This window comes from Canis lupus, chromosome 6 (genome assembly GCF_003254725.2).
Source record: "Canis lupus dingo isolate Sandy chromosome 6, ASM325472v2, whole genome shotgun sequence".
In the NCBI taxonomy this organism is placed as follows: domain Eukaryota; kingdom Metazoa; phylum Chordata; class Mammalia; order Carnivora; family Canidae; genus Canis; species Canis lupus.
The window spans coordinates 29,979,155-29,995,320 of NC_064248.1; positions in this window are offsets into that span (position 1 = coordinate 29,979,155).

Here is a 16,166-nt window from a genome sequence, read left to right on the forward strand (position 1 = left end):
CCGTCCTCAGAGGAGACTCACTCTGGCTGCTGTTCCCCGCTTTAATTAACAGAGACTGCCCCCTGTTTGTGACAAGGAGAGTGCAGGGATCCTGCCTGGGAAAGAAGCAATCTATGGGGCATGCCTTGTTCGCCAGACCCCAAACCTGAAGCCTGCTATCCCTGTGCGCTTCACCCAAACCAAATTCCCTCGCTGCTCCTGCCTGCCAAGGCTGCCGCTGGCCCTCTGGAATATTCCCCACACCTGTTTCCCAAGCCTCTGAGACACATTTACAAGAGGGAGGAACCACCTAGGTACATCTTTCTCTTTAAAGGAAGAAAGTCCCCTCCTTCTGGGTATGTCAACTCAGTCAATAGATTCACTACCTCCTAATAGATGTGTGATTACTGAGGACGTGTCCCCATTTAGAACGTGCGATTGAGAAAGTCTCTCTTTCAGGGCTCCTAGGGGGAGGGGGACGGTTTATAAACTTCCTAATTGAAACACCTGGCAAGTTCATGGAAGATGAAATATCATCAAATACCACCCCCCACCACCAGCCAAATGAATTCATGCAAATGCGTTGAAATTAAAATGCAGCTCTTAATGAAAGCACTTTCTATGAAAGAGATGATGACATTATTATTTACAACACAGGCACTTTTAATATCTAAAGAAGAATCTCGTTTGCTCTGGGCTTAATTATGTCAGACTGCAGTACAGCTTGCCACAAGACTGCAAAGGTACTCCCCAACAATTAGGGGAAGGCACAGACTTACAAACAACTTTCGCTTACCAGGACTTGCAGCCAGTGTCCATAAGCAACTCAGCAAATTAGATTATGTGTGCTGCGGGCCCTCACTTGAAGGCGTTGTTTGTTAATAAGTCCTCATCAGGTGGCTTTTAGGGTTTCAAAAAGGTTTCTTAGCAACTGTTAGCCTTGAGACCAAAAAAAGAGTGAGAGAGAGAGAGAGAGAGAGACAGAGATAACACAGAAGCTGTTGGTTTGAAACCTTAGGAGTCCCCCCCACCCCGGGGTGAAAATCAAAACTGGATGCCCATATGCAGAGGACAAGAAGAGACCAAAGAAAGGGAGCAGAACTCTCCAGATGGACAGGTGGCAGGGGTGATAAGCAAGGGAATTTACACAGCTTGTCCTGCGCCCTGCAAGACAAGTGGTTCTCTGCACCTGTCTACCAGAATCTTACAAGTTTATATTATAGGGAGGCTTCGACGAGGGTCAGTAGCATATGGTCCAGATGGTCTTATCAGCACTTTGCTCTCTCAAGGCTGCATCCTTGAAACAGACTCCTAGTGCCAGAACAGTGGGGGGAATACACATTTCAAGGACAGGGGAGAGGTGAGGAGCCTCCGATTGCCCATGTCCAGCTCAAGGGTCAGCCAGAGGTCGTGTCCCCTCCATGCCTTCCTCCCACAGAAGCCAAAATGGGGCGAACACCTTGCCATGCTCAAGCAACACACTGATTTGATAATATCTTATTCTCTTGTCTGAAAAGATCAAGGATACTTTACCGAAGAAATGAAGTGGATCTGAAGTATGGTTTCCCCAGACTACAAGAAGTACATGAGATGATTTTGGTGGTACCCCAACAAAGAGTTTTTTTAAATAGTTTTATATTTATTTCAATGTGTAACAGAAAAAAAAAATAGTGGCACATCAGACACATGACTTCGTGGGCATAGATATTTAAGGTGTACGTCAATTTAAAGGCAATGGAAGTAAAATAATACATTTTAGTATTTATTAATAAAATACAAAAAAGGAAAATATGAAGTGTCTGATGTTTAGGAAACATGAGTTTTGGTATTAGGGCAGGATGTCTCAGCTTCGGTGCTACTGAGATTTTAGAGCGGGTCATTCTGTGTTGGGGAGGGGGCGTCCTGTGCATTGTAGAAGGCTTAGCAGCATCCCTGGACTCTACCCACTAGATGCCAGTAGCACCTCCCAGACATAGCAAAATTGATTGAGAGCCAGTGATTCTTGCCTATGTTTAAATCCTGGTTCTTTCTCATCTGAGGTTTATGACTTTAAATGAGTCACATCACTTCTCTAAGCCCCAGTTTTCACATCTATAAGATGGGGATAAGGATCGTTCCTTTCTCCAGGAATATTACAGACACTCCATATCTTGTGCAGTATGCTTAGCACAGTGAATGGAACCTTGGCAGTGCTTAGTAAAGGATCACGCTTATCACCCCGAAGGGGCCTCCTAGGTGTCAGGCACTACACTGAGTGCTGGGGAGACAGAGGGCTAAGCCAAGATCCTTAGGATCTCGAAATCTCCAGGGCAAGATAGAACACAGAGGCAGGGCCAGCTTCCTGGGCAGCCTTATAGCATCTCTCCCATTGGCCCCAGAGGGCTCCAGACTCACCAACTGCTCTGCAGTTGCCTTGAGATTCTCAATGATCTCTGAACATGGGGCCCAACAAGTTATGCAGAAGGTCCTTTCTGGAGGGAATGCAACTCAAGCAGAAAGAGAGGTCAAGCTTATGGGAACTTGGAGAGGATATGTAGCTCCACCTTCCCTCACAAAGACTTTTCAGAGTAGCGACATTCAGGCAGTCCTAAGTCAAATGTATGCAACCATTCTCAGCAACAGAGCAGAAAGAAATTTGGTAGATTCTCCTGAAAAATTGCTCTCAAATGTCAGTCCAGAGAACCATACTGAAGCTGTCAGCATTTAAGTTTCCACTGGCCCATAGAAAGTGGAGAAAAATTCTGGCTGATGAAATAGGCATTTAATAAACACCCTCTTTTAATGGTTGCGGACTCTATTTGTATTAAAAAATGACTTCCTGAAATTATGTTAGCCTTATATGTATTATCTCTTATTGATATTAGTCATATTTATCATCATGTGTATGTATATGTGTGTGAGTGGTATTTTTAAAATATGTCTTAACCAGGGAAAAATTGGTAAGTTTATCCTCCCCAATTTTTGGTCATTTTACTATAGATGAAATCCCAGAGTCTGGGTTGACCAATTTAAGAACCTCCCTTTTGTTCACAAGTAAAGTGGTGGTTTGAAGCAATTATCTGAATAATTTAAGTCCCTCCAACTGAGGTTCCTCAAAGAGTTAAAAATAAAGCTACGCTACGACCCAGCAATTGCACTACTCGGGATTTACCCCAAAGATACAGATGTAGGGAAAAACCGAGACACCTGCACCCCAATGTTCATAGCAGCAACGTCCACAATAGCCAAACTGTGGAAGGAGCCTCGGTGTCCATGGAAAGATGAATGGATAGAGAAGCTGTGGTCTATATATAAATGGAATATTACTCAGCCATTAGAAACGACAAATACCCACCATTTGCTTCGACATGGATGGAACTGGAGGGTATTATGCTGAGTCAATCGGAGTAAGTTGATCGGAGAAGGACAAACATTATATGGTTTCATTCATTTGGGGAATATAAAAAATAGTGAAAGGGATTAAAGGGGGAAAGGAGAGAAAATGAGTGGGGAATATCAGAGAGGGTGACAAAACATGAGAGACTCCTAACTCTGGGAAATTAACAAGAGGTAGTAGAAGGGGAGGTGGGCAGGGGGACAGGGGGACTGGGTGATGGGCACTGAGGGGGGCACTTGACAGGATGAGCACTGGGTGTTATACTATATGTTGGCAAATGGAACTCCAATTTAAAAATATACAAAAAAAAATAAAAAGCAAAAAGAAGAAATGATGAAAAAAAAAAGTCCCTCAAACTGTACTGGGAAACCAAAATAGGTTTTAGGGTCATGAATTTTCCAGCTAGCTACTTTGGGTAAAATTGCAAGGTGTATCCCCAGGAATCAACTAAAGCTAGACAGAAACCATCCAGTTCCCCAGACCTGTGTCTCTGTGCTCCTACAAAGCCTACAAATTCAGATTGTATCAGTTCGTTTTTGCCATGTAACAGATCATTCCAAAACTTAGTGGCTTAAAATAATAACTATTTTATTTAGGTAACAGTTCTGTGGATTGGCAACTTAGGTTGGCATCAACTGCATGGTTCTTCTGGTCTTAGTTGGACTCACTCATCCATGCTGCTAACTGCCAGGTCACCAGGGTACTGGTTGGTCTGGGACAGCCTTCAGTTGGGACAGCTCCTATTTGCTCCATGAGATTTCTTGTAAGCCATCAGGCTAGCTTTTTCACATGGTGCCTCAGCAGGGGTTCTTAAATACTAAAATAAAGCATGCAAGACTTATGGAGACCCCAGGTCAGAACAGCCACACCACATTCTGTTGGCACAAAGCAAGCCACAAAGCCAGTTCATATTCAAGTTGGAGGGAAAAAGACTTAATTGGCAGAGTGGCAAAATTGTGTTGAAAAGGGACATGCATACAGGGGTATGTGAATGATGCCATATCAATTGTCATTAGTCCATTTGGGCTGCAATAACAAAACACCAAACATTGGGTAAGGTTTGTGAGTAGTAGAAATTTATTTCTCACAGTTCTGGAAGCTGGCAGGTTTTAAGATCAAGACACAAGTATGGTGGGGCACCTGGATAGCTCAGTCAGTTAAGCATCCTACTCTTGATTTTGGCTCGGGTCATGATCTCATGGTCGTGAGATCAAGCCCCATGTCGGGCTCCACACTGGGCATGAAACCTGCTTAAGATTCTCTCTCTCCCTCTCCATCTGCCTCTCCCCCATTCATGTCCTCATGCTCCCTTTCTTTCTCTTTCTTTCTCTCTTAAAAAAAAGACATGGTCACATGGTCACATTCTGGTGACAACTCTCTTCCTAATTCAGAGCTACCACCTTTTGCTGTGTTCTCACATGGTGGAAGGGGTGATGGCTCTCTATGGGGTCTCTTTTAAGAGAGTGATTCCATTCATGAGAAGGCTACCATTTCCCACAGGTGCCACCTTCTAATACCATCACTCTGGGCATTAGGATATTAAGATACGAATTTTGAGGGGACACAAACAGATGCACAAATATCCGTCGACTAACCACACAGTTCAAATCCCATTACTACCAACCCCAGCAGAATGAAAACCTCCAGATCACCAAGACTGCCGAACCAACAGTATTCCAGGAGAAACTTCTACACATGAATCGTACTGCAGCCAGAGAAGCAACAGTCACATAGACCTATAGAAGCTGTGTTTTCACCTACATTTTCAGAACAACACCCCCAGGTTTGAAAATTCAGTGCACCAATAGCCAGCCATGTATCCAAATCAGTAAACTCAGAGGTCCTTGGCACCATCCTTTGTCTCCACTTCCCTATTCTATTGGTCATCAGGTTGTCAATTCTCCCTCCTGAATAAGCATCAGATCCTTCCTTTCTGTCATCCCCATTGTTCCTGCTTCAGATCAGCCCTCATCATCTTGCGCAGTGACAATGACACGGCTCCCTAGTTTCACCTACCCACACCATGCCCTCATCCTGAATCCTGCATGCCCTTCATTCACTTAGCAAGCCTTTACAGAATATTTGCTTTGTGCCAAGCACTGGGCTAGTGGCAGGGGATACAATAGGAAATCAGATAGAGCCTATAGTTTGGTAAAGCAAAGAAACAAAAAAGACAAAAAAAAAAAAAAAAGAAACAAAAAAGACATATTTTTCAGTCAGGATAGGTCATCTGCTATACTATAGAACCACACAATCTCCATGGCTTAACACAGTAAACGGTAACTTAGGAATTCAAGTCCCTCCCGTCATGTAGCTCCACCATCATGAAATCATTTACTTTTAGCCATGTAGAGGGCACATGGAGGCCTATATGGAGCCAGAGAGGAAAGAGCAGAAGGATGGGGTGAGGCAGTTTATGGCCATGCCAAGAAAGGGCATACATCATTCCCACCATATTCTATTAGCTGAACTCGGTCACATGGTCTCAACTCAAGCACAGAGGAGCCTGGGAAATGTAGTGTTCCTATGTGCTCAGAGGAGGAAAGAACTGGTGAATATATAACCAGCCCTTTCCTTAATAGATGATTGTAATGCATATAATAGATGCTCTGGTTGGAAAAATATGGCATCTTGTGGGAACTAGCCTGGGGGCAGGGGGAGGGGGGTAGCGGGGTTAATGTATCTAATATATCCTGGGATGAACTCAGGAAGGTAGGGTGGTAGGCTGAAAGAATGGCCCCCAAAGATATCCAAGTCCCAATCCCTGAAACCTCAAATCTAGTTCCCGGCTAAAAGGACTTTGGAGGTGTGATTAAGTTAAGGATCTTGAGATAACTTACCCTGGGTTATTCAAGGGGGCCTTCACTGTAACCATGAGTGTTCCTATAAGAGGGAGCTTGAGGGAGATTTGGCCCGGGAAGAGGACAAGGAGATGGGGTGGCAGGAGCAGAGGCTGGAATTATGCTCTCAGAAGATGGAGGAAGGGTCCCACAGGCCCAAGAGGCTGAAGAAGGCAAGAAAGAGGTTCTCTCCTGGAGCCACCAGAAGGAATCAACCAGCTGATGCCTTGATTTTAGCCAGTTAAGACTCAATTTGGACTTCTGGCCTCCACAAGTATAAGAGAATACATTTTCCTTGCTTTAAAACAGTGAATTTGTGGTAATTTTGACAACAGCAAGAGAAAACTGATACAAGCAATAATGCCCATGCCTGGTTCCAGATTAAGGATCACAGTCATCAGTGAGCTAGGCAAAAAGACAGGAGGATGGGGCTGGAGGTGGGGGTTGAGGCTGAGGGGTAGCAAGGTTCAGATTAAACAGGTTTTTTTTTTTTTTTGGAGGGGGGGTGGCAGTAGAGAGGGACTAAATTTAAACCTGAGAGCACCCGGAAGTCATTGAAGCAGGAGTCACTTGACCAAGATTTGCATTTTTGCAGGATAACTATGCCTGCTCTGTGCAGAACAGACCAGGGGAACCAATGCTGGAGGTAGAGGGCAGTCATTGGCTTTATTCCAGGTGAAAAGTAGAAAGGTAGAATTCGGGATCATGGCAAATGGGAGGGGACTCAACAGGACTTGGGGATGACCTGCCTCTGACAAGACACATCCACTCCATTCCCAACATAGCTGCCATGGTCAATGGCACCTTCAGATGACATAACCTGCTTAAGCCACCTCTCCTGATTAGAGACAAAACAGGGAGGTCTAAAAGAACAGGGCAGGTGCCTGTGAAGCCCAGGTGCTATCCATTGGATGTCTTCTTCCAAATCCTATAGTTGCCAAGCCCGTCATGTCCTTTGCAAATTGAGTAAAATCATGCAAACACCATCCCCATGTAAAGGGAAATCCAGCATGAACTTTCATCGCCGCCCATGCCATGATCAAGGGATTTGTATTTCTCCTAATCTCTTCTGACTCTGACTTCTTGCTTCTGCTGGTACAGCCATGGTGATGTGCGCTCCACATCAGGTGGAGGTGCCCAGCCAATGGGTGAGCTGGGGTTAAAACCCAATCTGCGCTGTCCTGGCCAAGTCATGCATTCTTGGTATAAACAGAAAATGATTTGATGTCTGGCATGGCCAGAACTTGGAGCTTTTGAGCAGAAAAGACTGGAAATGAAGGTCAAGTAGGGGGTCAGCTTTCAAGTGTTTCAATGGCTCGCTCACAAAGGCGCTCAGGACTATCTCCTACAGTGATGGTACCTCGTCTAACAATGTAAAGGAAAGAGAGCTGCATGTGTTCAGATTTGCATCTTATATAGATCATTTTGCCAGCTAGTCTGGTCTTCATCACCCATCTGGGACCGAGAAAAAAACAATCAGTCTGGGCTGAAAACCTCTGTACTGAGTCCTGTGCGGAATCCCCATGGCCTCCATGCACAGACCGGAGCAAACAGGGTGGGCAAACAGAAGGGGAAACGGGCCTGATTCCAGAGAGCAGCAGAAACAAGACAAAAGGAGATGTAACTACCTTGTTGATGGTTTTCTGGATCCTGAGATTTGGGGGATCTGTGTGATACTCCTGAATCTTCCAATAAAATCCTCCTACCTTCCTCCTGTTTTTGCCTAAATTAACTCAAGTTGGTTCCTGTTATAATTCTGACCGAGATACTCTGTCTCCAGTTTCTCTCTTCAGGCCTTCATCACATCACCGCCAAGTGTTACATTCTGTGTCTCTCCTCCCTGATGCCATGAGCTGGCCAGATGGAGAGGAGGAGGAGAGATCAGGAGAGGGCAGGGGCGGGGAGAGGAGGCAAGAAGAGGACAGGAGGTGAGGGCAGGAGAGAGAAAGGAGTCATTGCACACAAACACAAAGATATAGAAGAGTGTTCTTTATGACATTGTTTGTAAGAGCAAAGCGTGGAGAACAACCTCCATTTGTGAGACGACTGATGACCACCAGGAGAGATCTCTCCATCATTGAGAGATCGGCTAAATAATTCTCCATACTTACGTATCAGAATACTATATAGCAGTTAAAAAGAATGAGCAGTTAAGGGGCGCCTGAGTGGCTCATTCAGTTAAGTGTCCTGCTCTTGATTTTGGCACAAGTCGTGATCTCATGGGTCGTGATCTCAGGGTCATTAAATGAAGCCACACGGCCTCCAGGCTGAGCGGGAGCCTACTTAAGATTCTCTCCCTCTGCCCCACTCCAAGATCAAGTTCTCTCTTTCTCTCTCAAAAAAATAGAATGAGCAATTCAAATTTTCAAAAAAATTTGAAACTCAGTTTAGGTGTTACTACCTTACTTATATATTTAATATACAAATAAATGTATTTATATTCTAAACATATTATAAATTATAGCAAATCATAATTTATACTATTATATTTATAAATGTTTTTATAAAAATAAGTAATATAGGGATGCTTGGATGGCTCAGTGGTTGAGCGCCTGCCTTTGGCTCCCAGCGTCTCAGGATCGAGTCCCACATCAGGGTCCCTGCATGGAGCCTGCTTCTCCCTCTGTCTATGTCTCTGCCTCTCTCTCTCTGTGTCTCTCATGAATAAATAAATAAAATCTTTTAAAAATATAGATAATATACTATCATTTATTTATAAAAATATATACCAAATATAAATTTATTTAATATATGAATATATTTATATAAACACAAATATTAAACTTAGAAATAAATTTATACTTCTAAAAGCTATAATGCACATATAATATATAAAATCCTCTGTATGTGTATGTACATATATATATACCTATATACATATATCAAATGATCTTCAGTCAAAATATAACTTTTTTAAAAATCAAAGCAGAAATAAAAAGCACACTTATGCTTAGAATGTACAGACTTTTTCTGAGAAGTTGTCCTGGAAGCAGTTGTGGCCCTCAAGGACAGGAAGTGGAGGAGGGGGCATTAGTCTTCCCTGTAGGCTTTTGCATGCTGTTTTTTTTTTTTTTAATCTTCTGTATACTTTACCTATTCAAGGACAGTACTTGATTAAAAGGTTTATAAAAACAGAAAAAAGAAAAAAGAAAGAGGAACGGATGAAGGGCAGATGAAACAGAAAACAAGAGCCGCCACAGCCACTCCCTGAGTTCCATCCCCAGTGCTTCCATGATGGATCTTTGACTTTGACTAAATCGCTTCCCTTCTTTGGGCCTCGGTTTTTTCATCTGGAAAACAGGTCAGCAGAATTCGATGCTCTCAAAGGTCCCAGCTCCAAAAACCGTCTGCAATATTCGCTGACAGAGCTAATTGCTTGGGCAGAACTTTCTTTCAAATTAAAGCAGTAATTGTCCTGGCTTCCCACAGCAGCATAGGGTGTTACCATCATAATATGAAATGGCTTTTTCTTTATTAGAGTTATCTTTGGAATCTGGCGCCTTAAAGGATATAAAATGAATCATAAATAACATATTTGCAAATCACATAAAATAGGATGATTTCTTTTTTGCAAGAGGCACATTTGGGTGCCTGACAGGCCTGCATGCTCTTTAGAGAAAAGTCCTTCAACGCCCAGCCAGAGATGGATCCAGAGGGCTGACCCAGGAGGGTGCAGTTGATTATAATATTCCCCAAAGCAGTTAGATTTCTCCTTAAGAACTTGAGCTAAGAGGGCAGCCTGGGTGGCTCAGCGGTTTAGGGCCACCTTCAGCCCAGGGCCTGATTCTGGAGAACTGGGATCGAATCCTGGAGACCTGGGATCGAGTCCCACATCAGGCTCCCTGCATGGAGCCTGCTTCTCCCTGTGCCCGTGTCTCTGCCTCTCTCTCTCTCTCTGTCTCTCTCATGAATAAATAAATAAAAACTTAAAAAAAAAAAAAGAACTTGAGCTAAGAAACACAGATGAGTATGGGGGGAGAAGTATCCCCATTACATTAATGCTTAGGAACCAGACTGCAAATTGCATGAGGGTAGGAATTGTGGCAATACTCTTCATACTGTATGCCCAGTGCTCACCACCATTCTGGCACATACGAAGTGCTCAATAAAGATTAGTTGAAAGAAAAACATCACCAGAGGGATGGTCTGTAAACACTGACAGCTGTAGATCTTTGGTACCACCCAGCTCCTTTCCTTTGAGAGAACCAGATTTCTAGCTTTTCTTGGGATTTTTGTAAGTTGTTAATCTTTCATTAAAATCCCACTTACAAAAAAATTAAAAATTAAAAAAATAAAAACCCACTTACGCCTAAGCTAATTTGAACAGATTTTGGTTTCTTTATCCATAGAAAACCTAAAACAGGTATTCTTGGTTTTTTTTTTTTTTTTGAATACAAATAATTTTTTCCCTGAGATTACCTTCTTTTAATTAAATACTATAAAAACTCATAGTAACGTGTTCCGTGGTCCAATTCACTTCAGCAGACACGTATTGAGCTAGAAACTATGTGACAGCTGAAAAATGAATAGAGCAATGTCCCTGCCATGGGGCCATCACCTTCAGATGGAGAGAGATAGGCATACAGTTAAGTCATTCAAATAGCAGATCATCTGAAAGAGAAGGTTTAAACAATGCACCATGGGTATAAATGGAAGAAAGAAATCAATATTGGGGAAGACCTCACAGAGGAGATGACCCTAAAGACGGACTTTGAAGAATGAGCAGGAAGTCCCAGGGAAAGGGTATTTGAGGCAGGGAGAACACTGAATAAAGGCACAGAACCTGGGAACTCTGGTACTTAGTGTGGCTGAGGAATGAGCTACATGGTAGAAAGAAGTGGAAGACCGGCACAATGAGAATAGAAGAGCGAGCCACATTGTTTTTTTTAAACCAAGATCCCAGCTCAGTGTCTTGAATTATTCAGGACAATAGAGTTTTGCCTTTTTTTTTTTTTAAGAGTACCACATTTGGCAAGTCTCCGAGCCCTGAAATGAACCTTTGATGTTCTAGAAACTCTACAACACAAAAAAGATGATCAGAACTCTAATCTCAGTGATGAGTACCTTTTCTACTTGAAATGTGTGTTGTTCTTCTTCCAAACATTCCGTAACAGTGCTCACCTGATACAAAGATCATTAAAAATGATTATCTTAAAAAAAAAAATGATTATCTTTTTTAGGTGATGGGAATGTTCTGGAACCAGATAGGGGTGATGGTTGCACAACACCGTGAATGTACTTCAAGCCGTGAATTATTCTCTTTAAAGTGGCTGGGGTAAAAATGACCCAAGCCTTAGCTTGAGCAAGGTCATATTCTAATACAGATTGTATCTACAGGGATAAGTCTTGGTGATTGAGTACCATTTTATATACAGGTGCCAAGCCAAGAAATATCATTTTATTTATATATATAAATATATTTATATTACATATAAATAATAAATTTACACATATATGATATTATTTATAATTATATATTTATACATACATATAATATGTATATATGTGTATATAATATGTATAAACATATAACAGGTATATATAACATGTATTTGCATATGATATAATATACATACATATATTCTTCTATATATGAAGAGAGAGAGGGATACAACCTTTTTTTTTTAAGATGAAAATAACCGAGGAAATGGGCTTTAATCACTGTTGATGAGAGTATATATTAGTATAACCATTTGTGGGGCTGGAGTGTGGGGTGAACATTTGACTCCATCTTTCAAAATTTTCAATGCATGAAACTTGGTATCAGCAATTCTCCTTCAAGGGGTCTACATGCCTGTGCACAAAATGCTCATAACCTACACAAGACTGTAGACCAAAACAAAACAAAAAATGTGTTGCAACATTGTATTAGTGAAAAATTGGAAGCAACCTAGATGTTCATAGAATACTAGCTAAATAATAGGAAGAGGAACTAAACAGGATAAACCACTAGAATGTGGTCACCTCTAGTCAGTGTTATTGAAAAGAGAGATTTTTTTCACTTTATTTTTTTGTGCCTTATTTGATTTCTGCTGGCATGCCCTATTTTTATAATTTTAATAAATCCGCAAGTTTTCTTTAATCAAACATGGCTTTATTGAGTCCCAGGGAAAATATTTGTATTCTTCAACTAGAAGACTACTCACTTTTATTGAATAGAACAATACTAAAAAAAAAAAGTCTATGCCTAGTTTATGGACATTTGGGGCACAAAAAATGTTATAAGCTGAGCACGTTTGAGAGATGGCAACCTGAAGGATACTGCCTAATCTTGCATTCTGAAATTAGATTGGAACTGTGCTAAAAAAAAAAAAAAAAAAAACCAACGTCTGTCACCCACTAGCTGTCCATTGGTGAATTCATCAAATACATGCAAATTATTAGATTTGTCTAGTCGGCAACAAATCAGTGTTGGCCCTGCATCCAGGTTCCCTTGGATTCCTTTGGCCATCTCTTGTGTGCCTTGCCTGATTTGATGCACTTTCACTTCTATGAGCATTCACAAGCAAGTCTTTGAAGGGAGGAACTGTCTTGGGCCAGTGGAGCACATTTGCTTGGATGCTCTGAGCCAGAAGTGCTCAGGGGTTTTATGTCCCTCCAAGGAGACTTTGGTCAATGACATATGGGTGCAAGAGTATGAAATTCCAGCTCTCTTGCTCGAGTTGGAACAAAGTCAGAGGCATACCTTACCCTCCAGAGTCCCCGGCTGAAGTTACCGGCTGTGGAGCATTGACTAAATCACACTTGCTTGGCTTCTTATCCTTCCCCTACGGGTTTCTCCTGCAAGAGCTTCCTTAATAAATTAATTACACATGAAGCCTCATCTCAGCATCTCCTGAAGAACTCAGTCTCGGTCAATCTTTTTTTGCAAGTTTAAACTCAAAACCAGAGACAGAAAGCACAAACATCATTGACCCCAGACTGGCTTCAGAAAAGCCCAGGGTCAGGTTTCTACAAAACAGGATGATTCAAATCATGGCTGATGTAATGACAGTTTCTCAAAGCTTCAGCTCTAGTATTTACTACTCAGACTCTGTAACAGGCTAATGATTCTGCCTATTGTAAGATGCTCTATCTTCTTGTGTACAAGACCAGAAGGTTTTATTTAAGAGATTGATTAACTTTCCCTAATTATATATATCCTTGGACTTGGTAACTTCTGGAAAATCAATGAAAACTTCATAGGTTCTTTTATTTTTTGCATCTCTCTCTCTCTCTGTCTCTCTCTCTGCCTGGATTAAAAGAGTAGAATTGCTGTTGTGCTTCTGTGCAAAGTCATTTTGCCAATCTAATGGGAGATATTTTATTTCTCTTTTTTTGGGACCTCAGGAGGTTGTTCTGGAGATGAAATAAGTATAGAACCTAGCCCAGGGGTATGGCTCATGGCAGGCATCCAATCAGTCACTTTGTTCATTCTGAAGCTGTGGCCCATGAGGATATTCTAATTTTGTAATTCTCAAAGTGTGATCCTATGTCAGAAGCACCTGGAGTGTTCACCAAATGCAGATTTCTGGGCTGCATCCTTCTGAACCAGAACTTTTGGGGAAGACCCATATGAAAGCCCTCTGTTTGAATTTTATGGCATTCTAAAGTTTAAATATCAGTATCTCGGGGATCCCTGGGTGGCGCAGCAGTTTGGCGCCTGCCTTTGGCCCAGGGCACGATCCTGGAGACCCCGGATCGAATCCCACGTCGGGCTCCCAGTGCATGGAGCCTGCTTCTCCCTCTGCCTGTGTCTCTGCCTCTGTGTAACTATCATAAATAAATAAATAAATAAATAAATAAATAAATAAATAAATAAATAAATAAATATCAGTATCTCTGACTCCGTGGTTTCCAACTAGAGAGATCATGAGAATATGAGTGTGTTCACAGGTATAGTCTTATCTGAAAACGATAGAAACTCAAGTGAAATAAACATAAGCTAAGGTAAAAAGAAGTGGACAGATTTATGAGTTCACAAAACTAAAAACAGTCCAGGATTAGATTTAGGATTCCCTAGATCTAGGGACTCAAGTGCTGCCTTCTAAGTTCTCTCTTTCCTCTATCTCCTGGCTCTCATCATCTCATTGGCTTTCCTTCATGAGCTCCTCGATGATAAAACGAGAGCCACCAACAGCTCTATGCTGACAATCTTTCTGCTAGTGATCCCCAAAGACATGAATGCATCTCTTTCTCGGTAGTTTCAGCAAAAGTCCCTGGGAGACCTCCGATTGGTCTAGCTTAGGTCATATGCCCATCTTTGAACCAATCAGTAGCCCTAAGAATATAGGCTCTGATAGGTGAGGCCTGAGTCATATGTCTGTTCCTGGAGCAGAGCTAACAGTGTCAACTCCACCTAAATCATGTAAATTAGTTTCCTACCCCCAAAGTACGTACCCTATTGTCAGAAGTCTTGCCAGAGGACTGATATTATGTTCACTAAAACCAGAATCTGTATTTTTAAAAAAATCTTCTAAATGATTGCACTAAGCACACACATTTGGTGGTGATGAACCTCGGGGATGCATTTACCTTAAAAGGACTTGGAAAGTCTCAAAACCACTGATCTGTCCTCACTGGGGAGTTCAAGTCTTGCCTCTCCTGCCTAGGGAGATTCAAATGTGAGGGATGAGGATGGCGAGCTGGTCCCTCTGCTTCTGTAATCTTCTGGGGGTTAATCTTCTGTAAACCATGTTAGCCAGAGAATGTGAGCCCAAACTGTCACCACTTAGCGGAGAGCAAAAAGGTTGGCATTAGAAGGAGCTTTTGGAAAGACATCTCTGCTTATCCTCCAGGGAGACAACAGGTTAGTGTAACATCTACCAAGCAGATGTGCTGACAGGAACAGGGACCAAATGGCAGACTTGTTGAAAAGCGAAAAATCCATTGTAATATAGATGATTTCTTGATGAGAAAGTAGTGTACTTCAATTGTTACAGTCAGACTTCTCCCTTGATATCTGTCAACAGGGGAATATCTTTTTCTTGAACTGAAATAAAGAAAATCTAGTCCATCTGTATGAGCTTGTTTATATCAATCCCAGGGAGGGGTGGGAGGAAGATGAGTCCAGGAAATATCCTCGGTGTCATCTTGCGCAACTAGCTTGCCCAGAATCGTGATGCTCCTATTGCTGGAGAAAAAAAAAAAAATGAGGCAAGACCCAAAAGGACCTGGAGTCTAATTTGAAAAGTACATCAAGACATTGGGAGAAGATGGGGGGAAAATTGCTGAGAAAGGTCCTGGCTGTGTCTTTTGTGTCTTTTGCTCGCATCAGCATGTCATATGTAAAGAGCAAAACACCATCCTGTTTTAATAACACACTTAACTGCCTGCATATACACGGGAGATCATGGTGTACACCAATTAAAAAAAAAAACTCAATCTCAAGTGCAGGTAGAGCAAGCCAATATTTTTTAGGCCAGACGGCTAGAAGAAATCTGTAGTTCTTAACACAGCATGTGAACTGTTAAAATAGTGTTGCAACAAAGATGACAATGATTTGGATATGGAAGCCATGTTTCTGGGAGGGGTGTGAGGGTTGGGTGCTTAAAAGGGGACAACTCAGCATCCTATTGGGAAGTGCAGGAGACAGCAGGAAATCAGTGCCTGTGTGTGTGTGTGTGTGTGTGTGTGTGAGCTCCACCCACACACTTCCTCCACCTAACAGCTAACTGGCCTCTTTACTGGTGGTTTTATGAATTTCATCTTGTGCAAGATTTAAATTCTCACCAGATGGGAGTTTATTATTCTGACTTGCTTTGATCTACCCTTACTACTCTTAAAGTGTCCCACTCCATATAAGAATGCCCTTCCATGATGGATGTTAAATCAACTTATTGTGGTTATCATTTCACATAGTATATATATATATATATATATATATATATATATATATATATATACACATATATATGTATATATATACATATATATGTATATATACACACACACACATATATTTATGTCAAGTCATTCATTATTCATTATGC